The sequence below is a fragment of the Falco rusticolus genome, chromosome 3 (assembly GCF_015220075.1).
Source record: "Falco rusticolus isolate bFalRus1 chromosome 3, bFalRus1.pri, whole genome shotgun sequence".
Lineage (NCBI taxonomy): Eukaryota > Metazoa > Chordata > Aves > Falconiformes > Falconidae > Falco > Falco rusticolus.
In genome coordinates, this window is record NC_051189.1 from 32546548 (window position 1) to 32569949 (window position 23402).

At 39.0% G+C, this 23402-nt stretch overlaps 2 long non-coding RNA genes across 3 annotated transcripts in view; both read left to right on the plus strand.

Annotated features, from left to right (window-relative positions):
* Nucleotides 1–12330, plus strand: part of LOC119145214 — a 47615-nt gene extending 35285 nt beyond the window's left edge. Inside the window, exon 4 of one of the 2 annotated variants that reach the window (XR_005103344.1) lies at nt 11355–12330. This is a non-coding gene — a long non-coding RNA (uncharacterized LOC119145214). Of the gene's footprint in view, nt 1–55; nt 721–11354 lie in introns of those variants that run through there. The other variant, XR_005103345.1, reaches the window with a different exon arrangement.
* A 68-nt stretch (nt 12331–12398) lies between these two features.
* On the plus strand, nt 12399–15193 carry LOC119145590. Its single transcript, XR_005103452.1, has 2 exons — nt 12399–12543; nt 14536–15193. It is a non-coding gene; the product is annotated as an uncharacterized LOC119145590 (long non-coding RNA).
* The last annotated feature ends 8209 nt before the right edge of the window (nt 15194–23402 follow it).

Here is a 23402-nt window from a genome sequence, read left to right on the forward strand (position 1 = left end):
TTTTCAATAAAAAGAAACCTCCAAGCTAATGGAACGCTGAATTTTTTCTCTGTAGATGACAGAAATAATCTGAACATGAATGTGGAAATATTAAAAAATGCAAGATATGCATCACTTGCATAAAATATATCAAAAGAATCTGCAAATTTTTGAGACACAGGACTCTCAAATCTGAAGGACAACTTTGGGATATACCAAAATAGAAGACTTATAATAAATATGTATGGGATCCAGTCAGAAACATGCAGAATCATGTCATCACAGTACAGACCCTGAAAGGCTGCCTACTGTACTGCACAAAGCAAATTTCTGGATCATAAGAATTCATCAGCACATTGGGGAGTCTCACTGAATCCTTTGGAACAGGCAATTGCAAGGACCCTTGCAATGAAGGCTCATGGAACTGTTTATTCTAGGACTGACTGTCCTTTTTCAGAGGTTTGATTCTCCATGTGAGTCCTACTCCATGAAAAGTCCCCATGATTTTTTTTTCTAGGCAACATTGCGTGTTTGAGCAACAGCTGACATCTAGAAAAAGAGAGTATATTAAATCCTAGTGTAAGTACTTCTAACAAAGTTGTGTTGCTCTTTAGGTGAAGCTGGTATTTTGGTATTGCTAGTCCTTTGCACCTTTTCACAAATAAATGGAATCATAGAAACAAAGAATCATAGAATCATAGATTGGGTTGGGTTGGAAGGGTTGATCCATGAGCAGGGACATCTTCAACTAGACCAGGTTGCTCAAAGCCCTAGCCAACCTGACCTTGAACACTTCCAGGGACTGGGCACCCACAGCTTCTCTGGGCATCTAGTTCCAGTGCTTCACCACTGTCATTGTAAAGAATTTATTCCTTATATCCAATCCAAATTTACCCTCTTTCAGTTTAAAACCATTGCCCCTTGTGCTGTCACTACAGGATCTGGCAAGAAGTCTTTCTTCATCTTATAAGCCCCCTCTAAATATTGAAAGGCTGTGTTAAGGTCTCCCCAGAGCCTTCTTTTCTTCAGGCTAAACTTAGAGGCTTAAATACCCTCTAGAAAGTTCAAAAAAGTCCTCCTACTATATTTCAGCATAGAAATGATAGAAAACCTTGGCTTGCTGCACTGCACAGAACTGTGGGATGAGCTTCCTAGAAATAAGAGACATACATGGCCAAGGACAGCAGATCCAAGTCACTTGAATCTCAGATGCCTCCTCACCCTCACAGCATGACTCATTCGAGGTTAGGCTAGCTTTAGAGGAGCAATTCAAGTGAGAAGTTAAGCCTCTGCAACGGAAATGTACATGTAGAAAAACTCCTAAAGAAAATTGCAAAGTTCAATGATTTCAAGAACTACCCATAAGAAAACCAGTATTTCTACAGTGTCAGAATTTTCTATTAAAAATCTAGAGTTTAATAAATCCTAAACCTGATTTCTGATGTGAGCCCTCACATTCTTTTGAGCTCAAGGTTCACTGAACCATTTGTGTGAAGAGGGGGGGGGCAGAGCTGAGTTTTGCCAACTCTAAGCCTTTAAAAATGGGCTTCTAAAAGTGCTGAACGACCTGCTAGGGAGTAGTTAGCAGGTCCTATTGTTCTTTGTAGTCCTTTGGAATTAATGCATAATAAAAACTCTCTTTCTGAGATTGTGTGTAGCAGCTGGATAGAAGATGAGAGCTGCTACTGGAGCAAGGCCATCTATACAGTGTGAGAAAGTAGACTTGGCAAAGGGCTCTGGCTGTACCAAGTGGGTCCCACTGGCAGATGAAACTTTAGGAAGCTGTCTGAGTTATCTTATTATGCATCTGTTCTAGTTTATCAAGGCACTCAGGGCATTGGTTGGTCTGACAGACCTCTTGGATTCAAGCTAAATTACACCCCATGCCAGCACTGTATATGCTGAAATAATAGTTCTTCTATTATGAGATTATTATGAGATTTAAATTTATACATTATTAGAATTTGTTTTTCAGATAATGTTGCTGTTTTAATGGGTTCACTGAGTACTTCTCATTTACTTTTCTAGTCTTAAACATAATTATACAGCACAAACAATAAGAATGGCATTGATAATGAAAGCTTTGCAGTACTTACTGTCCAAAAATTTTTACATTTTGAGAAGGTACTGCTTCTAATGAAATTTTTACAGCGTGATTTATTTTTTTTTAATGTTCTCGCTGTATTTTAAAGCTTATTAGGTTTATTTTCTGAGTCAATAATCCACTTTTGCACTTCCTGTGGGGTCGTGTACTAAGTAAACCTATTTGCATTAAAGATGGTGACATTTTAACAGTGATTGGCTGCAAGATTTGTTCAGTACTTTTGCCAAGCAGCAGTATGCGCAGCTAGAAGAATTCTTGAAAATACCTTGTAAAATTTTTCTTTTGGTGCCATGGGCACCTCTCCAGATATTCTTTCCACTGTTCTCTTGCAGCCTGAAGCAACTCTGTTGGTTTGTAGCCTAGCCTTGTTTGTTTGTCAAGACATCCTTGCAGCTATAGAATGATTGCAGAGGTGAAGTTTGCATGCCTGGACACTGCTACTCCTCCTACCAGCCTAATTCTTCACCATAGCAGTTACATCCCTCAAGACTGATTATAGAGCACTGGAACCCCCTCAGTCCATCTAAATACATACCTTTGCTGTGGCCTTTCGGACCCTGAATCCCCTGGGCTGTTCCCTGCTAAGTGAGTAGTTCCAGTTGTTCTAATGCACATCACTGTGCGGCCCAATGTACAGGGCATTTTCAAAACATCAACTCATGCATGTTGCACAGTGTTAGAAAGAGCCAAGGGTCAATTACACTCCTGGCTGCTCTGTATATTGTTTTGGCTGTGGCCAGGATCATTTCTGGCCTCACTGTTTCCTGGGAGTGAAAGGGATTCACCAATATGCATGTCAGGGTGAGCTGCCAAAAGAACATTAACGGGTGTTGAAGCAGTGCCAGGGAGCATGGACATGAGCCAGGGGGTCAGCTGGCAAGGACGGGACCCCCCACGTACAGTGTATAAGGACTTCCATGTGCAAGCCTGAAAAGAGAGCAGGAAGAGGTGAAGGAGACTCATCAAACCAAGAACAGGCGACAGTGCTCAGGAAAAATAGCATCAGCAAAAGGGAGCAGTGCTCACTAGACTTAAGTTTTTGTCAGAAAGGTCAGGAAGCAGCTGGTAGCTGAAAAGGAACAAACCACCTCCAGCACACCCCGGATGCATGGCAGGGTGTGCTTGCAAAGCAGTCATAGAGTGATGGGCATCCAAGGATGGGTAATATGACCTTTTTCCCTAACATGACCTAAGTTAATATGACCTATTACTTATTTCCTAGGGATTGTCAGGAAAATAGGTCAGCGATTTGTGGGGATGATGAATTGTCCTCTTTGGCTGCAGATAGATATGCATAGAAAGAGCTCTATTTGATGACATGAATTAATCATCAAAATTTATGGGTTTTGACAGGACATTGAAACCATAAGTACCATGAATTTGATATTTTAAAGACCGAAAATATAGGCAAGGAGAGATATTATATATGTGGATTTCTTAGAGAAGATTCATAAGTGAGTATGCAACAGACTTGGGTCTGTGGATCTTTCTTTGAACAGTGACAGGCTGACATGCATGAGATCTGTTCAAAACTAGCAGAAAGACCAGCTAGATGGGGTGAGTATTGTTAGGGAATTATTAGGGAATCTAAGACTAGGGCCAGTGGGCAATGCAAAGAAGGTGGCAGTGGAGGATAAGCCATCTGTTGGTGAGCTGGTGCATGCATTTTGTCAGATGTTACTACATATCTCAATTGGTTGTGTGGCCAGGAGTTGTTTTCTGACTGCTGAGGAAGTATCATGGCAGCTGGCAGCTGGGGTGTGAATGAACATCTTAAGATTTGTGAAGTCAGTTGCATTGAAAAGATCAAGGAGTAGCAACTGGAGACTTGAAATCTTGTTGTGTAAAAAGGACAAAAAACTGTGTGGAATTTATACTCTGAACTCTGGGGAAAATTTTAGGATAGGGCTCTGGATCTCACTGGTTTAATAAAAAGCACAAAACAAATCACACGAATAAGTATACACCCCACCAGGAAAAGGAAAAAGTCCTGCTCAGCAATGCAATCATGTTTAGAAGATCAAGACGTATGGGGATAATGAGACATGCCAAAAGTCAGTCTAGCCAGACTTTGTAAAGGAAATTAAACAAATAGCAAAAGGATATTCAGCTGTATAAATAAAAAGAACACAGGAAAGCATAAGTGAGTTCACTACACAATAATGACAGGGCAGAGACTAAAGCTAATCTAGCCATGTCCCCAAAAGTAAATGAACACAAATACAAACTGATGTCCTTGGAGCTTAATAAGAGGAGTTTCTTCTGTAGGCTGGAGTTCATTAGTTGTCATTGGTAGAAGAGTAAAACTACCTTATACTATGGTCCACAATAGTTAATAGAAGTCTTGCATGAACTCCAGTGAGGTTGTCACGTTAAGAAGGGGGGATTCCTTGAACCCTTTATATTTGATCAGCCTGTCAGTTTCCCAAGAAAGATGAGACCCTTATCTCTGGCCAGCCTGTCCACTACCTGTGTCTTGACAGCCCACTGTATTGGAGAGTGATTTGAGTAACCTTTTCAGGGACCCCTGCTGACAGCATCACTGAGTCAAAACCCTTATAACAGCTACCCAAATTCCTGGACATTTATACAAAATGAACTTCAGCTAAAGATCTTTAATTATACAAAATGCAAGTTTGTGACAGAATAAGGTTCCAAGTTTGCCGGTGATAATACCCTGACTGCAAAGCAAGCAGCAAGCTTAAAACAACACACTAATAACAGCTGGCATGAGTCAGTCATAGAATAAAGTTCTTACCTGGCAGGTGTCCCTATGGGGGAGAAGACAGGTTCAGCCCATCAACTGATCCCAGAAGTTACGATGGAGCTTTCCCTAACTTCTCCCCTCCTTTGCTTACTTTTTATACTTCACAGTACATTGCATATTCATCAGACACAGGATAGTTTCTTGCTTCTAACACAAATTAGTACGCATCCTCAAATAGCACTACTAAAGTTCTTCACTAACTGTGCATGCTCTCCGAGCAGGGTTTTGGTGTCTTTTGCGGGGAGCTATTTGACTTGGAGGTCACAATTTGCCACTGCCACAATTACCTTTGTCCTATTTTCCACTAATTTTCTGTTGATGTCAGTGGATTGCAACACCTTTTCAGCTGGTCTCCTCTTATAGCTAGACTTGAAGGCTTCTTTCTGTGTAACTTAGATAACGGTGTTCTTTTCACTATGTTCTTTGTCTCTCATCCTTCTAAGGCTGACTCCCTTGGTTAGGTCCCTTCATTCGTAACAGCTTTAGAGAGTGCGCCAGCTTGACCTAACTTTATTCACAGATTTGTATATATTTAAACATGAAATCAGCATTTGGTAATTCGGGAGTTTAGACAACAATTCCCCCCCCTCTGGATTTATTTCAGTCCAGGACCAGTTATTTTCTTTACATGTAGGTGGAACTTGAGCGACTCTAGTCATACATATTGTTGTTACTGACTGGTATCACCTGCCCAGTGACGTGTGGTAGAACCTTGGAGGCAGGTAACTTTGAGATGGAGGTAAGCATTGGTATTACAATGAGATTATTTCACCTGAGGAAAGTAATTTTGCCACAGTGGTTGGCTGAGCAGCAAACATCTCATAGATTCTTCACATGACAATGTGCAGCTTCACTATGCAGCTTATCTATGCAGCTCATCAGCTGTGGTGCCATCAAGTTCCCGTTCCAGCAGGGAGTACAACAGACCCTGGCCACAGTCTGCTCCACTCCACCCTCCGTTACCCCTATCAGCATGTGCTGAGCTGGCAGGGTGTGCTGCTTAGGGAGCCGCGGTAAAGTAGATTCCATGTGTGCCAACCATCCTGAAAGTGATAGCTGTATTTTACCCTAAAAAAAGCCTTCTGTAATACTATGCCTCTATTAGGTCCCAGTTTTCCCAAATTGCCCCCCCAAGTAATTTTCCCACAGAGGTGAGTGTCAATCATTCATAACTAATTTTTCAGCAGCACACATATAGAGCTGAGTGATATTGATATGAAAAGCCATCATCAGGTCTACAGATAAATGGCTCAATTGCAATTGTATGAAAAGAATAGAAGCAGTGGGATTGAGGGGTGTTGATTCCGTGTGTATTGCAGCTTTGATATATCATGTGAACTACAGCTATTTAGGCAGTGGATGAACAAATTACCAGTAGCAATGTACGTAACATGTACGTCCTGGGCTTGGATCTCTACTTTCACCTCTGGTTGCCGTTATCTGACAATGCTGTTGCATGGCATATAGAGATGCGAGGATAGACAAAGGGTTCTTATTTACCAAATTTGTACTATTTTACAGGGGGTGACAGTAATGAGTTTTCCAATATCCAGAGACAGATAGGTCTGAAATATTAGATATTTCGCTTAGACTGTGCTTGCTAATTCCCTCCTGCAGTTTTTCAATTGCATATACTGAACTGACACAGTCAAGTTTGATCTCTTGTAGCACACTTTTTGCAGCAGCAGTTTTCAATGCTGAATCACTTCCCTTTCCTGTAGGTAGTTTGAACTGAGCATTGCAAAAATTGACGTGGTGGTTCCTCTTTCCTGGGCTTAGGGAAACTGCCGTATTGTTATAGGGAAGAGAAGGTAAACAATACTTTGAAAATTTTTGTAATACCTCTTTATGAAGATGATTTACTACCTTCAATACATAAGCTCCTACACATTGAATCAATGCACAGGTCCCAATGTACTGGACTGTTTCCTCACACAAAAAAGCCTGTGTCTCAAAACCTGATCTAAAAACTGTTAATTAGGAAATTTCTTCCATATATACTAGCTGATTTTTTTTTTTGTCTTACAAGAGCTTGGAATGAATCAGACATATAAAGTGTGGGGAAGAAAAAATATAATTTCCAGTTCTCAGATGGATTTATTGGAATATAAAGTGTTTAAATAATTGCCTGAGGCTGCACTAGTCGATTTGTTCCACCGGGAAGAGTTTGTGTCCAGTCCAGGATCCTAGGCCCACAAGCACATCCCTTCACTCAAAGTGGTGTTTTTAATTCAGAATAGTTGACTCTGGTAGTATAGGTTAATCACAAATAAAGCACCAACACAAGCACCAAAATGTCACTTTAAAGCCTGCAGTCTTCTGTTAGTATCCAGCTGTTCCAACAGTGGATTATAGGAAGGACAAAGAAAGACTCTCACAATTCTTTGGAAAACAATCCTTAGAGTACCTCAGCTTAATACTGTGCAAAGGTACTCCCTCAGTTGCCTGAGTGCAATGAAAATAAAGATGGTATAAATGAAGCCACAGCAGCTTGAATATGATTTCAAAGCCTGGGTAGCTCTCATTCGAGGAAGTCTAACTTGAAACAGGTAAACTAAATAGCTCTGGTAAGTCTTCAATACAGATTTATGCACCTGAGAATCTGAAGATTGAACTCAGATATTTTGAGACTCAACTGCAATACTTTATCCATAAGAAATATCCCTTTCTTTCCAATAATGGAAAATTCTAGTCTTGGATAGGGAAGGACTTACGTGATAAGATGTCTAGCTGAGTGTTTGCAGTAAAATTTACACATCTAGCATAAACAAAATATTTATCATGATTTAAAATTTTAATTGCATTATATATAAAATATTGAGTCCTAAGACATATTGATGTCTTAAGAAAAACAGAACATACAATAATACTAGAAAGTAAGATCATTCCAAAGATGTCCTTTTTTTGTGTGTTTTTAAGGTGGTTAATATTAATTTGAATTTATTTAGGTGGGTTTTTTGGGTAGTCAGACACTTTTTCTCTGAATATTGAAAGTTTCTGACAATAAAAAACAAAATTAAAAGCTTTGGTAAAATTAAGATTGTTATGTAATGGCCATTATGGTGTACGCTGTTTGTCCTAAAATGTGATCAAATATTGCTTACAGCTATGAATAATTTTTAAAAAAACGGTTGTTGTTAACTTGAATAAAAAACTTGTTGATTTAAGACAGTCAGACCAACATTGACTTGATGAGTCCTGTCAGTGCTTTTGGAGATAAATTTCCTTCCAGTGGTGTACAAAATTTATAAACTTTTTTTCTAGTACTAAAATGTTGTCTAGATTATATGGACCTAGCACTTAATTTTTTTTACATTTACGAGGGTCACTTTGTACTGCTGCTTCATGCAGATTGTTCCTACTTAGCTTAATGGTCTCTTTCTTTTTTCACTCCTGACCTCTTGAGTCTACTGCTGTTTGTAAAATCTTTTCTGTAATCACCATTTAGCAACCATTATTTAGTGACCATTTTTATTGATTTTTTATAACTGTGTATATCACTGGAAGAAATGTTTAATGAAATAAAATTAATTCCTATCTTAGGGCAGTGTTAACAGAGAGAACTTTCACAGGAATGTATTTCACTTTGAAAAAAATAAAGGTTTAATAGCCTATCTGAACACCACCTCCCCCCCAATAAAATGCTCTTCTACTTATAATCCCCCTTGATTCTTTGATCTGTTAACTCTTTTGTGTTGTTTTTATTTAAAAGTCAAGACTAGTGCTGAGACAAATATTTGTAAGTCAAAAATAAGGCTAGGGCTGGTTAAAAGGGCTGTTTTTTTCCTCATTTGTGGAGGAATGGGACGGCTGAAACCTGCAGCAGTGTATGTTAATTTCTGCATTTCATCTTGCATTTTTAGTGCAGAGCAAGGGACAAAGGTAGGTTCGTCTCTGCTCTCTTTCACAGAAATCCTCATTAGAGTCTGTGTTTTCAGACAGTGAAACCCCTGGCCACGTGAAACCATAACCTTCATTCTTTCTGTTGAATGTTGACCTGTCCACCTTGGGCAGATGAACTATACCTACCTCACAGCTTGTATAACTTTCTGTCCATTTTTGTCATACTTCAGCAAACTCTGCACCTGTGCTTCTGTGTTGTACTTTCTAGTTCAATATACGCTGAGTGTAACAGAACCATAACAGGGATTTAAACTGAAAAGTTTGCAAGGAATGGTAACATCATATTTTCTATTCCTCAGCAATGAATGGGGAGAGGCTAAACACGAATAATGGTTTATAGTATAAAACACCTGTTAGCAGCTGGTGCTCTGCCTTGAATCTGCAGCCTGGCAATGCTGACAGATTACCTTTTTGTGTTGCTTGGTGCCCATCAACTTGCTGCAACTAGCTGTACTTCAGGCACCATGCGTGTTTACACTGAGAAATAAATACTTTAACACCTGCATGTTAGAAATATAGAGACACATTCATCTTCATTTTGTGACGTGATTGCCTTTTGTGTTAAGAAATCAAATACCTATAGCTATGTTTCAAGAAGAGGAATTGGAAGTACCTCCAACTCACACACTTATCTCACTTTCATGATTTGCTGTCACTGTAGAGACAAGCATTGCTTCAAACAAGTGATCCACCTGCCAGAGTATAACACTTTGTATAGCTAAAATTTCACCTCTAGATGACAGACTGTAAGTACATTCCCAGGGTGAGGTCATAACTGGTCAGTGGTGGGGAGGTCCACGTTCTACCCCAGCCATGGTACAGTGGCATCTCTCATCCCCTGATGTCCAACCCCGGTACTTTCTTGCACTGTTTATCTTCTTTCAGCCACTAGCTTGAATTTTACTTAAGGCACTACTCAAACCTTTATGTAGTGTAGTTTAGTTCTTTTCGTAGTTGTTTTTTCCCCTATTTTTATTCTTCAACATTTAAATTTACTTCCTTTTCTGGGACTCTTTTTACTCATACAGCTTCTACAGCTATGCCATCTGGCTTAATGTCATTTTTCACCTGAGGTGATGCTTCAGATTAGTTCAAGAAAAGTACTTTGAGAAACTTCAAAACTTCATCTTTAGCTCTGTACTAGAAATTTGAATTCAAGTGCTTAGTTTTTTACTTTGGCTCCACAGCCTTCAAAGAAGAACCCATTCAACTTGTGATTTGTACTGGGTTTGCATGGCAATGTTTTGGTAGTGGGGGGGCTACAGGAGTGGCTGCTGTGAGAAGCTGCCAGAAGCTTCCCTGTGTTCAACAGAGCCAATGCCAGCCGGCTACAGGACAGTCCTGCCACTGGCCAAGGCTGAGCCCATCAGTGATGGTGGTAGCGCCTTATGGGATAACATATTTAAGAATGGGGGGAAACCCCTGTGCAACACCAGCAGCAGCCAGAGGAGAGAGGAGTGACACCCAGGTCAGTGCAGGAGGGGCAGGGGGTGCTCCAGGGGCTGGAGCAGCTTTCTGATAAGCCATACATCAAGCCTTGGAAAGGATTGTACTTCTACAGCTAATGTCTTGGTTAAATATGTGGAAATAAGCACTCACTGAATTGACACATAATTCACCTTGTCTATATTTATACACCTTTTGGTTGATTCTTCTCTGGACAATTAGATGACCGTTTTTATTTCCACAGATGACTATTTTTATTTGTTTCCTAATTTTCTTTGGCAATTCTTATTTCCCCAGTGCAAATGAAAACACACATTGTAATGTTACTTGTCAAAAGATTTCTTGAATGCAGATGTTGGCAACATCCTGCAGAAAAGGCTAATTGAATAAAGTTGTATTGAACCGCTGTGAGAAAGAAAATCGTGTAAATACATAAATGAGAATATATTACACCACTAATATTCAGGTACCACAAAAATATTTAATGTTGTAGCAAAGTATTTGAAATACGTCATGGGACACTTACCAAAAGTTTGCTTGGCAATGAACAAGCACAAAGACAGACAATTAAACTTGCATGCTCATTCAAATGGTTATAAAATTAGGTCTTCTGAATGTTCAACTGTGGAAACATACTTTATATTTCACTACAGATAATACGAAATTAATCTTAAGAGACACACCAAAGTTATATGGATGCACGTGATCTGTTTGGACGAAATAATGACTTGATAGTGAAGAATACATGTATGGGTTATACTCCTGATTCTGGAACAACTATGCATGTTATTCTACCATTTCCTCCCCTCCCCACCCCCCACCCCCCCTTGCCCATAATTCCCTGGATTTCAATGGAATGACTTGCAGAAAAAAAAGTTTTCACTGAACCTGAGGAACTATATCAGATGTTGGGTTGGAATTTCTCTTAGCTTCAGACTGTTAGACTTTAAAATAGTAATAACTTTCTTCCTTATTTTTGTTAAGATAGAACACAACTTTTTAAAGTGATAAATTCTTTCAGAATTACTGGTTTTATGCAATACCATACCAAAAGGTGTAAATTGTTTAGATAGTACTTGTAAAAATAGACTGTATGTTATGTAAAGATTCATATATGACTTTTAAGTGAGGTTTTGGTTTTCTTTTGCTTGGCAGATTATCCCAGCTCTGAAGAATATCTAGAGCTTCTGGTTTTGTAGCATTCAGACAATCAGTGAGCCAGACTCGTCTCACTTTACCAAAAGATGTTTTGATCAATTTCTGTACGAACATTTGTCTTCATATAACTTGAGTATGGCATGAACACCACCACATGACTGGAACAAAATAAGGAATACTTACAAACTAGCTTATGTGAATTATATATTGGAAAAAAAAAAAGAGTAAAGGTGTTGTGATAAAGAGAGAGGAGGTGGAGGATAATGACAACAGTCCTGGAAGTCTTTGCACAAAAAGAGGCCCCTGTATCCAACTTGGCTAGCAAAAAAATGAGAAGCACTAGAGATGAGTCATCCAGCTTTCTCTACAGGCTTGGCTTCTGCACATGCGTAGGCATGAGTGCGCGTTTGTGACACATGCAGAACAATCTACCTCACACTGTGGGTCTGACTATGACAGCAGCCGCTGAATGTGCTCCAAGACTGAACATCAGCGAAGAAAAGTTATTTTATCTGGTCTATATGTAAGGCTCATAGTGACATCCTGAAAGGTGTTAAACAATGTGAAAGCTGTCAATGGTAAGCCCGTCAAACCCAGAATGAGTTATAAATTTTTCAGTGAAATAGAAGTGTTCCATTTTTTTATTTCTGTCAAGTCTGGGGCAAGAGTATACTGGTTTGGGGGACGTCTTCAGTGAAATGAATGTAGTTGTTAAAAATCTGATGCTTTCCTTTTGAATCAAATCTTTACAAACAGACATATTTTACTTTATTAGTAATCTTGTAGTAGAAAAATAGATCAAGCTTGTAACAAGGGTCTTAAGACAGATTCTTTTTTCACTGTACTTCAGCTAAAATGTTAAGCCGTGTGTCTTTTTATAGGTTTTATAGCTGCTAGTTAAAAATACATATGCCACTCCCTGTAAACATAAGTGAGAAAAAGGAACAGTCTAAAAAGTGCTTTATGGCTACAGATCCTTAAATAAGTGACATTTAACACTACCAAAAAAAAAAAAAAAAGAAAAAAAAAAGAGAAAAAAGAACAAAGAAGAGGGCCAATTTCAGCTCACAGGACTGCAAAGGAAACTTGAGAAACTGCCAGACTGCTGCACAGAGAAGAGGCAAGGGGAGGACTTACAGAGACAACACTCACCTGTGCAGAGTGTTGCACTTCAATCACCTTGCACGTAAGATCAAACACAGTCTGAGCTGAGTTCCTGGTAAGCCTCCTCCCCTGGGGGAGGGAGATCCAGTTCTTACACTTGCACTTTCAGGGGAGGAACTTGAGGAGCAAGACTTTGTTACAGTCTCTAGGTAGTGGGAGTCTAACGCCAGTGGAAGGCTTGTACTTTGGCTTGGCAAGCTGGTGTGCTGAGCGATCGTGGGTAAAGAGCCAGTCTGAAACTTTTAGCCATGTGGTTCTGACCATTTCAGGAAGAGCTTTCCTTAGAGGCATGAAAGCTTTGTTTTTATTCCATGCCATTCCGAAGTTCTCATCTACCTCACTGCAAAAGTACATACAAATTATACAGACATAAACCCAAATATATTTGGCTGAAAATAATTATTCACAGCAAATTAATTGCCATTAGAGCCATTTGGTCCAAGAAACACTTTTAAGGTTCAACAACTTTTTACATCTGGTGTGCTTACTGTCTTGAAATATTAAATAACTGATATTCATTATAATGCTACCCATAAAATGAGAACTTCACATTCCTTGTTCCCAAGGAGTTTATTTATCTAAACAAAGTGTCTGGCCACCCCTGGAAGCAGCTGGTTTCCATTCTTCATTCCACATATTCTTACAGTAAATAATTAAAGTGTAGGAGAGATGTTGTCCTCCTTCTACAGGTGAAAAACTAGGGTTCAGGGAGAGCAAATAATTAACTGAAGTAACAGATTCTGTTGCAAAACAGAGGCTTGAACTATACTCCACAGGGTCTAAAGTCTACATACTGAATTAACCATAAAATAACACATTTGTCTCTAATGAGGATAAATATATTATCATGCTATTGCCAGCTGGTACCACAATCTAAAAAAAAAAAAAAAAAAAGCAGCAAGCTAACAATTCCAGGATAAGATGCTCTGCTGAATGATTAATTTTATATTTGTACTGCTTTATCACTAGCATTTGGGTGATTTGGGTGTATATTTATTATGTGGCATTTTTAACACATCACAACTTGGTCTGAAAGGGTTTTAGCAGATTTCACAATCTCCATGAGCCAAAGAAGAGTCAATTGCATTTGTGTTATCTCTAGATAAACATTCACATCAGACTTTCAGTAGTGCAAATCTCACATTTCCAGTAACTTATTCTGGTGCTTTACTACCATTACATTACAAAGGTTTTCCAGGTATCTAACCTGAACCTTCATGCTGTCTTTTAAGATTCTCCTGTTTACTGTGAACATGAAGAGTATTTTATTCTGTCCCTTACTATAGATTATTGTAGTGATATGCATACTAGTAACTGCCATGCTCTCCCTCCAGACTCCTTTTCTTTAGGCTAAGCAACCCAAATTCATTAAATCTTTAACACCTACACACCTAACCATTCCTGCTGATCTGCTGAGGACTTCCTGCTTTTGTCCCACATCCTTCCTGAATATACTCCAGGGGACATCTCAGTGGAGACAGGTAAAGAGGAAGGACCTCACATGCGGATCAAAAGAAACTGCTCACTACAGGAGGCAATCTGTCTATCTGTCTAGCTAGCTACCTTTTTTTCCTGCCTAATATTTTTGCTGTTTTGAAAGCTAACCTGTAAATGCTGGTGCATGACAGAAAAAACTGGGGGGAGATGGGGGTTTGTGAGGGGAAAAAACTCTCTTGTGTATAATTCCCTTACAGGGCTGGGTGGGTCCTGCTCACATTTTTTATTGGCACTTAAGTCAGTGTTTGCAAAAATGCATCTTTGTTTCCAAGGCCTCAAGCAATTTGAAATTAGCCTCTGTGACTGCTAGGTCTGGAAACTAACCAAGAAAATGGTTCTTTTTAAAAATCTAATAATGAAATGGAACCTAGAGTGCCAGGAATGTTTTATACATGATACTCTGCCCTGCCGTGCTATTTATCTTCATGGCTACTATACATCGCTCTTAAGTTATACCTCTCAATGTTGCAGAGATAAATGCCTCATCACAACAGTTCATTATGTATTCTCTCTCTAGGTATACCTTCCATGAAATAGAGACGCATTACCCAAACATTGCCGATGCAAGACAATTTGGGAACAGTTGCCCGTTTTGTTAGAAAACAGCAGGCAGCAGTGGCAGAGGACATTTAGGACCAAAACCCACAGGGCCAGAGCTGAAGGCTAGAAACATCCTTACTCTAAAGGAGCTCAAACACTTGGCTCCTGCAACTTAATAATGGTCAAATAAGCCAAGGTGGGATCCTGAGCTTCACTGTTTGCTTGAAATTTTCCTCATCTCTGGTATACTGTCTGAGTCTTAGGGCTGGATTTTTTCCATAGTCTGATTAGAGTTGTCTTTTTTAATGGAGAACAATGTCAAGGAAGATACCAAGTATGTAGCAGCAGCTATTTGATGCTCCACCACAAGCTTAAAGTGTTGGGAATGGAGAGAATGAGTGATAGGTCAGAGAGCTGCAGAGACCAGACGTCTCCTGGAAGACGCGGTGTAGCTAACTCCATCAATGATATGCGGACGGAGTCAAGAAGAAGATGGACACAAGATATGGAGGATAACAAGCAGAAAGTGCAGCAATCAACTATCTTCAGGACAGCAGAGCTGAAAGTTTGTCAAGGTATAAGTATATATATGCATATCACGTTACTAATAAAGGTGAACAAAGCTTTCAAATTCACGTGATGGTGCTTGCAGATCTCCATTTTTGTTTTAGAACAAAGATATTGTCATGATGGACCAGTAAATGTTTTTTTTCTACATTTTGTAGAAAATTAATTTTGTAGAACCTCTGATCAACCTGGATATGTATGGGAGTTTAAGTGCTTGTAATCAAGTTATTACTATCTAATGGGTTCATTTTCAGGCAGCTAATCCTACAGTTTCTACATTAAGACAAAAAGGAAGTGCTTTAGATTCAAAAATTTCAGCATATTCTAATTCCTTGAGGAAAAAAAAAAAAAAACTAAGATAGTAAACAGACCTTAGTTTGGAGGGTAAAACTGTGCATTTAGACAATCTCACTAATTATATAGAATAGTTGTTCACTTTCATTTTAAAGGGAAAAGTACACCTGTGTTTCCATGGTATACTCAGTATAGCTCTGAGGATTTTATTTTCTATTAGCTAAAATCACTCTCCTTATTTGTAATCTGCATCAGGTTTGCCTTCTGAATTAGTACATTCACCTAACATAATTTTCACCAAATAAGGAATACATGTAATATATGATACTTAGCCATTCTGCAAGCTTTTATTTTTTTTCAGATTACAGCACTGTAACAGCTGCCAACAACTGAGCAGAAAAAGCAGAAAAAGAATGTTCATGTCAAGTATAATATGAGAAATGTTTAAAATCAAGAAGAATGTTTGAAAATGCAAAATTTTGTTGTAAAAAGCTGCATATCTTATTTGAATACTGTATTGTGTATGGGAGCAGCACAGAGGACTGAGAATTTCTGTGACAAAATGTCATCATTACTGGAGTTTATTAATATTTTTTAAATATATTTTATTGACTTTTGGGTTTTTTTTGTGATAGTGCTTTTTTTCCTGGGGATCTCAACATACTTCACAGAAACTAGTTTAGTGCTTACTTAGTACAACAATAATTTTTAAAAAAATTATTAAATGCATTTGAATCCAAGATAACTAATAAGTGAAACTTACACTGAAGGGAAATGAAAGTGGAATCCTGAACCATGTCTTACCTACAGTCCAATTCCAGTCTGTCAGATGAAAGTGTTGTCAAGACACTTGTGTTTGACTCTGTCTCCCTCTCTAGTTAGACAAAAATTACTATGGCTTTTAAAGAATAATCATTTCAAATAAAGTAACCTTTTCAGTAAATTACAAAGTGATAAGTTAATACAAACTCTTCCACTGCACAAATACGTTTGCCTTTCCTGATATCTTATTTGGAACTTTTGCCAGCATGTTCAAGATTAAGCAGAGATGATTTTTTGCTGGGTCAAAGCCTTAGAGATTATTGTGCCAGGAAAGGTCTCACTGTTTTGCTCTCTCTTTCATTTCCTATTTCTTGCTATTTTTGATAGCAGCTTCTAAATTAGTAAATATCTCACTTTAGGGAGCAAGCTATATGACCTGAAATGTATTAGGCTTTTCCAAACTGAAAATGCTGAAGTGCAGAAAGGAAAAATATATTTTATTTGAAAAGCACTATCTCAGCTCTTATCAAAGTGTAAAACCAGCAGGAAAGGTTGATATTTACAATTTACTGCCCATTTTACCACTGATCACTTTGATGCCATACTACAGGGCTCCAGCAACGGGACTAGACTGCCTAAAGAGTCAGACAGCTCTAACAGTGTGATTGCAGACCACATCAGTTCATAGGATCAAAATCTTAACACATATTGCTTTTCCTCTCACACTTCATATATCTTCATTCCCTGCAACTCCATTACAGTACTTGGAACACTTTTATCTTTCTGGTTAGAGCATCTTCTTGAGCTTAGCAGCTACTAACAGTGCAAGTAGAGCTGCTAGTCATGCTTAGCGTATGAGGATACCCCAGGCACATACATATGCCCATAGCAGACAATGCTTGATTAAATCTTTGGATAATTGGAAGGGTTTTTAGGAATCTGTACAATGTATGTCTTTTTTAAGAATGTTTCTACAATTTCATTTTTTTCCCCATTTCCATTCTCTGCATGCAGCCAACAGGAAAACAGTCCTCTTCCAAGGCAAAGAAATGCTTTGTGATGGGAACAGTTAGTAAAGATGATGCTTCCCTTTTAAATGTAGTTCATGGCATTTCTTAGTTTTCTTAATGAATTCTGCTGTGGGAAACAGCCAGAAGAAGCAGCAAAGAGAAGGGGAGAAATCTTCCTGATCACAGATCCTTAACAAGACGGAACAACACCTGAGAAGGGTTTTACAATTTCTAGCACATTTCAAATACTGTGACTCTGACATGCTTGACATCATACCATCATGGTGATTTGCTTCTGTAACTGCATGAAGAATAGGGAAGACATATTGATTTTGTCCAAATCGGATCTGCTTAATGATGTTCACTATTTTACTGCTGCATTTACCCCTGATATTCCAGCTTCTGAGTAGTTGCAATGAACTCATATTAAAACCAATGAAATGTCACAGCACTCTCCAAACTAGCCAGCTACAACAAGGTCTTTTACCACCTCATACCAGCATACATGACACTCTTCATGTCAGTCCCTCTGCTGCCTTCTCCTCATCTCACCTCTTCCAGGGAATGTGTTCTCTCTCTTTTCTCTGCTTCTTCCTCTCTCCCCTTCTTCCTCAGCTGCTCTCCCTTCACTGGCTCTCAACCACTTAACAGAACCAGCCACACCTGCACCTTACCTACATCGGCCAACTTGACAACCATGAAGCCAACCCACAGCTGTATATTATCAATGCTAATTAGCCCAGCCTCATTCCTCTACAATGAAATGTTTTCCCCCATTGCCAATTAAAAAAACCCAAACAACTACCCACAATAAAAGCAACAACAATAAAAATAATTTCTCAAAAATAAGCCACCTTCTCTTCTTTTAGAAAATGTTGTTTTCACTTTCCTTAAGTACAGATTTTTTAACCAAAATCTTACTGACCTGAAGTCAGTATAGGTGATAGTCTGCCTCAGAACAGTGAATACTTTGAAGGTCTGCATCTTGCTAACCACTGGGATTTAAAGTATTTCATTCCAATAAAGCAGGTTCATAACTGGATTATGTATGGCAAATCTATTTCTGGTTTCCTGTCTTAACAGAGATGATAATATAGAGATATTGGCAGGATAGCAGAGTTTCCATAGTGGAGAAATAGTTGAGGGCAATGACTGGGTTGACAAATATGAAAATACATCACCTAACATAATTTGATTTGATTGCTACTATCACGTTGTTGTTATTATTTAAGTTACATTCACAGATAACAGTAACCTAGATCAATGAAATTGAAATAAGTATAAAAATTAAATTTGCTTTAAACTCTTTTCTATTTCTTATGTTTTATTCAGCTTGGCCACAGGAAATAAATGGGTTGGTTTTTTTTTTTTGTTTGTTTGGTTTTGTGGTTTTTTTTTTTTTTAGTTAACACTGTGGAGGTATAATATACAGCATTTATTGGAAGGAAATCTTGTGAGATAACCTAAAACTTGTACAGTTACCACCTGTAGGTATTATTAGATGCCAGGCTCAAAGTTGTAACATATTTTATAGCATATTAGCAGGTTCTTTGTTTCCTACATGTGTATCACACATATAATAAATAACTATTACTGTTTTGTGGAGAGGAAGCTCCACAAGTGGCCTGTGAGCATAGGGTGCTGTAGCAGTCCCTTCTGTGGTTACCCATGTACGTTGGTAGAGATATAAGTACTGAACAAAAGCAGGACAAAGAGTGGAAGGGTAACCAGCTGAGGAATGTGTGACTGTCCCAGGAACTGGTGAGCTCCAGAGGCCAGCAGTCCTGCTGGATCTGCAAGAACAGAGAAGCTCGGGACACCAAGGGCCGGACCAAAAGTGTGGAAAGCCACCAGCACGTATGGGCACCAGCAAGGAGCTGCATGATTTGGACCTTGTGTGGGAAGGTGGAGACTGTTGTTTGCAAAGAAAGACTACAGGGTGATGTTCATGTCTGGTGGGATGAGGGAGTCTTGGGATCTTTCTGAAGACCAGCCCAGAAGCCACTGGCACATCTGGATGAGCTGTTGCTTCTGCAGCTGGGGTTCATGCCTTAACTCCAACCAGATAATTGAGGAAATCCAAGTACTTGGAGAGTGAACTGCATAAGAAGTAAGTGAATGCACTGGGTAGAGAGATGTTTGCTATTAATAATAATGGTTTAATTATGTTAACGGTTACAGCTTAATTAATGAAAGGTGTTTTAATAGACAGTGGTTGTTATCTGTGCTTCTCCCTGACTCAATCAAGGAAATCAAGGAAAAGGAAATCTACAGCTAGTGTATATAGTAAGGTTATATAGAAGAAAGATTGGATCTAATTAGGGTAAGAATACTGAAACTCAGAGTTTTTCCTCAAGAGTTACATAGAATTCCTTCTCACAAAAGCCAAAACTGATTTTGCTGTCATTTTTGTGTGACCAAGATTTCACTTTATGCAGTCTTTTGCTATAAACAATTCTTTATCCTAAAAAAGTATAGAAATTAGATATTCAGAATTCATGAATCGTCTTAGTTCTGATCTGCTAAAAAAACCCCAACCAATAACACTGTGCCTTTTTAAAAAAATGTGATTTACCTGGCAGGGGAGAAGATGGAAAGAACGGAAAGGGGAGTAGGGATTTTTCACAATCAAGCATGAGACTAAATCAACTGTCTTGTGTAATCTGGAGATGACCCAGAAATATTATATTCTAGACGGACAGGAATTATTTAAATAATTATATCAAAATCAAGAATAATAATCTGAGACTATCAATGTTTTAAAAAATTGCCACATGACAATGCAGTTTTACCCTGGCAGCTTGTGTCTGAGGTTAGGGGTTAAAAATGAACAATTTGTTTAAGCCAACAGAATGTTACATTAGTGCCTCCATTTAAATATAATTATGGACAATTCGAGAAACTGTTTTTATTGATGAAATATAGTAAAGTAATAAAATATATACAAAAAGCAAAACTTTATTCAAACTTTTTATCTGAGATTTTGAAAAGTCATTAGAATTTTTTTGTTCTTTTGTCCTCTTGTCCTGGCAGGATAAAAATGTCTATTCATCCTGCAGATCAGCCTGGTTTGTGAAACATTCTAATAATAACAATCTGATAGAATGCTCCTCCAAATCAGTGGAAAAATAACCCTAATTTACTATTTGCTGTTGAGTGTACCCTCAGTTATGGGAACAAGAAAATGGCAATAGCTGTATGAAGTCATAGTGATATTGCATTGTAACTCACATTTTCAAAGACTGGTGTTTGGTAGGCTGGTGTCACACTTGTTTTTCTGGGGCAAAGCATAACCTGTATTCCTGCAACCTGCAGAGTCCTGGAGACTGAGTAAAAATCCAGTGTCTTGAGAAGATATGCAAAGTCCTGTGTGGGTGCAGGTAAGAACATGCATACAACAGTGGTTTTGGAAAATTTCCAGGCTGTCAACATGTTTAGGAGCCTGTTCTGTCTGACTGTTTAGGGTTATTTTCTACATTATTAATAACTACCTAAACAACATAATTCTTCTAATGTTTCTTATCCCAGAATCACCAAAAACTGAGTGAAAAGTGTGCCTGCTACTTTTACTTAAAATCAGGAAATGGTATTTATTACGACACCTACTGACGGTGGTCAGTTTGTGTGGTCAATTAAGATCATTGCACACCTACAGGAACGTGCAGTAATATCTCCCTTAAAAATATTTACATTTTTTCACACCTTCATCCCCTTTTATATGCACATGCTTCATACTTATACCTGCAGGATTTGGAGGAAATTTAGTCTTCTACATATAAAAATAAAATACATATGTATAAAAACTTGGTAATACCAATGTGAAATAATGCATCCATTTCTGAAGCAGTGTTTAATTATATTTCATCTAACACACACACATACACATTAATTTAGAAATATCATTATGAAGCACAATAATCAGGAGAAAATCTCAAGACGTCATCACCTTAATATGGATGATCTTCTGATTGCTTTGTTTTCAGTTCTGATATGCTACCCTGTTGAAAATATTTATGAAGTAAGCATTATTTAATGAGAAAACTTCTAATTGTTGTGAGATGATCATAAAATATGAATAAATGCCAGAACATTAATTGCATTTGTTCTGCAGATAGGAAACTAATAGTAAATGAATTAATAGCAAAATTAGGCCATCACAGATAAGCATACACAGAGAATAATTATTTTGAAATGTGAATGCAGCTGTGTAGATCTGCAATATCCATTTCACACTCAATCTGGAGGTTTTGAAATTTCTGGTTTGCTCTGGCTTGGAAGAAAAAGAAAATACTTCTGGATTTTCTATGAAATATCTCTCAAAATTTTGCAGCTCAAGTAGAAGTTGCATGGTAATTTTGAAAATTGTATTTAGAACAGTAAAATAGACAATTTCTTAAACAAGTATAATTTCAAAGAAAGAAAAAATATGTTCTCCATATATAAATATGTAAAAGATTATTGAAACTCTTCATACCTCTTCCTCAGTATGTTTTGTTTAAAATAGCTATATTTTTAGGATAGCTTTATTTTAATGCTGTAAAGCTTTTGAAATATTTCCAGCTCTCATGAGCACACCTCCAGGGTGCCTCTGAATGCTGATTGCAGTCTTTAACTGCAAGGTCTTTACAATTCATTTTCCCACTGGAACTATACATCTTCAGCCTTTGTTACTCATCATTTCTGCCTTCTGATTTTCTGACCTTAATTTGCTTTTTGATAGCATGGTTACATAGAGGCCAGGAAAACAAAGGAAGCCTATTTGGACTTGTTGGCAGCAGCACAGAATTCCAATTTTGGGTTGATAAGTTCCAGGAGAGAACAGTCTGAAGCTGACAGATCATTTTCATGGACCCCAAATTTTTGTGGTCAGTGGATTACTGTAAGCCATCAAAACTTCTCACCATCCACTCAGTATGCATCTTCACCTTTGAATCAGAGGTGAAAGCACTGCAGTAGGGACATTGTTCCAGGGACCAGCTATGTCTGGTCTTATGCGCTAGAGTCTCTTGAGGCACTAGAAGTTTGCAGACCATGATTTGTTTCCACGATTTCCACCTATGGGTATGAGCATATTAGAGACATCCGTACCTAAGGACTAGTGACAGAAAATGCCAACCAACCTCTGAGGCTGGACTTCTCTTGCTCAGATATTGTCACACACTGGAAGAAAAGGGTCATGCTTTCTTAAACCAGGGAACACTGTTTGATAAATAAACCATGGTAAATGGGTAAAGGGGCAAGCTCAAACCTCTGCACCCCCCAAAAAAAATATATCAGCAAGTATTCTGCTAGGGAGGGTGTGTTTTAAATCTCTGGTTTGTGTTTTTCTTCTCCCTGAAGCCCTCCAAGAGCTATACTTCATCACTGTGATGGGTTTGCATGGCAAGGTTTTGGTAGCGGAAGGACTACAGGGGTGGCTTCTTTGAGAGGCTGCTAGAAACTTCCCCTATGTAATGAATGCCAGCTGTCTCCAAGATGGACCCACTTCTGGCCAAGGCCAAGCCTATCAGCAATGGTGGTAGTGTCTCTAGGAAAATGAATTTAAGGGGGAAAAAAAGTAATTGTGTAACAAATTGCAGCCAGAAGAGAAAAGTGAGAATATGTGAGCATACACCAAGATCAGTGCAGAAGCAGAGGCAGGAGGTGCCCCAGGTGCTGGAGCAGAGACTTCCTTGCAGCCCATGATGAAGCCCACGGTGAGGCAGGCTGTCCCCCTGCAGCCCGTGGAGGTCCATGCTGGAGCAGATATCCACCTGCAGCCTGTGGAGGACCCCACGCCAGAGCAGGTGGATGCCCAGAGGAGGCTGTGCCCCCACGGGCAGCCTGCACTGGAGCAGCTCCTGGCAGGGCCTGTGGCCCCATGGAGAGGAGCCCAGGCTGGGGCAGGGCTGCTGGCCGGGCTGTGACCCCGTGGGGGACCCACGCTGGAGCCGGCTGTGCCTGAAGGACGGCACCTGGTGGGGGGGACCCGTGGTGGAGTAGTGTGTAAAGAACTGCAGCCTGTGGGAAGGACCCACATTGGAGAAGTTAATGGAGGACTGTCTGCTATGGGTGGGACACCATGCTGGAGCAGGGGAAGAGTGTGAGGAGTCCTCACCCTGAGGAGGAAGAAGGAGCAACAGAGACAGCGTGTGATTGACTGACTGTAACCTCCATTCCCTGTCCCCTGCACCACTGGATAGGGAGGAGGTAGAGAAAACCAGGAATGAAG